The sequence below is a fragment of the Notothenia rossii genome, assembly GCF_949606895.1.
Source record: "Notothenia rossii genome assembly, chromosome: 12".
In the NCBI taxonomy this organism is placed as follows: Eukaryota; Metazoa; Chordata; class Actinopteri; order Perciformes; family Nototheniidae; genus Notothenia; species Notothenia rossii.
In genome coordinates this window covers 24,109,417-24,111,410 of record NC_136911.1, presented here as the reverse complement: position 1 = coordinate 24,111,410, position 1,994 = coordinate 24,109,417, and the positions used below count along the sequence as shown (strand labels likewise).

The following is a 1,994-nucleotide window of genomic DNA, read 5'->3' as shown; positions in this document are numbered from 1 at the left end:
TTTGTTTCTCTGTGACCCAGTTAGCAGCTAGCAGTCAGCTAAAAACGAGTCCGGTTTTCTGAGTTTATACTGATATTTAAGTCACTAATCTCATATCTGAATCGCACTTAACAACGGCAGTTAATATATTCTGAGATAAATCTAGTTCTTCGAGTCAATTATTAAAGAAAACTGATCATTAATTAAATAAAATGTTTGCTAAACAGTTGGTGCTAAAGCTAGGGCAACGTAGGAGAAAGGAGGAGTCCTCACTCTGCTTTAATTTACATATACGAAAACTATTTCTTATAATTAATTATTTTTTAGTGACACAAATTGCTTTTTTAAGGTAGATATTTGTTTGGGACTTCAGATTAATAATTCTCATGCCAAGAAAATGTCTTTAAATGTTTTTTTCTTATATTTTAAAGTGTAATAATGTACATTTTATAATAAAAGAGTCATTTCACAGAAGCTTTATGGTTTGATTTGTATTTTGTATTTTTGTTTCTTTATTTAATATTGTCAACTGTCATTGTGGTCACTTTGCAAAGCCTAATTTGATGTAGGAAATAGATTTAGTTCACTTCAAGTTTAATTAACTTTCAATAGTGAGTGTTTTTTTTTAACTGAGGATTAAATGGGCATGTCTTAAGAGACAATCTTTGATATTAAATAAATACTTTTTCCCGCCAGACAGCTGCAGTTGGAACAAACCACTTTTTACTCAGAATATTATGAATTATGTCACTATTTTACACGTTTAACAACTGAACTAGGACTTGAAAGACACTGAGTAGGTCATAACACTCATTGCGTGCGATAACGCTGCCTCTGCGTGACAAGCTCTTTCCTTGAAAGTGTTTGAAATGGATTGAACTTTAGCCTCGTCCTCGCCCAGTTCCGTGATGATTGACAGCGTGAGGACCAATCAGAGAGTCCCGTTTAAAGGTAAATAGGAGAATAACCAATAGCAGCGGTGGAATGAGAATGGGGGCGGGGTTAGTCAAGGTGCCAGGATATCTGGGGCTGAGTGAAGCAAACAGAAACAAATCAGCTGTGAGGGAAATGTTCCTTTCAAAATAAAATCCAAAGGGCAAAAACAAATATATAAAAAAATACTGCAATTGGGAAGTCTATAAATATGTACATTAAGCTTTTATTGATTGTAAAATTGTATTAGAGCAAATAAAACACAATATGCTTTCTTTGCATCTGACATGTGTTGCAGAAACACACATAAGATAATGGGAAAATAAATCAAATCAACCCAAAATAAAGTAAATAGCGATATTAGTGTACAAAAAAGGTCAGAGTCCTTTGTATTTCCTAAGGAGACTCAGATCTTTCTGCAGAACCATGCTGCGGATGTTCTATGGTGGTAGCAAGTGTCATATTGTACGCGGTAGTGCTGGGGCAGCAGGCTGAAGGCAACTGACGCCAATAGACTCAATAAGCTCATCAGGAGAGCTGGTTCGGTCCTGGGAGTAGAGCTTGAGCCTCTGCTGGAGGTGTCAGAGAGGAGGATGCTGAGGAAACTGCTCAGCATCCTGGACGATAACTCTCACCCCATGCATGGAGGCCTATCAGAGCACCTTCAGCAGTAGACTGCGAGCACCGAGGAGCGCCACACAACGCTGGTGCTGGAGTTATAACGCCATCACACGTTTTAACTCCTCCTCCTTCTGTCGTACAAGTATTAGTAGAAGTAGTATTAGTAGTAGTAGTAGTAGTTGTAGTAGTAGTAGTAGTATTAGTAGTAGTAGTTGTAGTAGTAGTAGTATTAGTAGTAGTAGTACTAGTACAATTAATAGTAGTAGTAGTAAGTAAGTAAGTAAGTAAGTAAAGTTTATTTATATAGCACTTTTCACAGAAAGGATTCACAAAGTGCTTCACAGTGAGATCACGATAAAAAGGAGAATACATGGTGTAAAACAAGGAACACACAGCTACATATACACATCAAAACACAACATCAAAACATAAAACAAACTGTCAAAAAGAACCTTCACCTT

The 1,994-nt window shown here is 36.6% G+C and overlaps 1 protein-coding gene across 2 annotated transcripts in view; it reads right to left on the bottom strand.

The window, feature by feature from the left end:
* The window catches only part of cUnh18orf63 (chromosome Un C18orf63 homolog), an 18,881-nt gene extending 18,382 nt beyond the window's left edge, over positions 1 to 499 (bottom strand). Inside the window, exon 1 of one of the 2 annotated variants that reach the window (XM_079662100.1) lies at positions 1 to 499. This exon is cut by the window's left edge and continues 3 nt beyond it. The gene's annotated coding sequence lies outside the window, so the exon portion shown is untranslated. The other variant, XM_079662101.1, reaches the window with a different exon arrangement.
* Between the last annotated feature and the right edge of the window lie 1,495 nt (positions 500 to 1,994).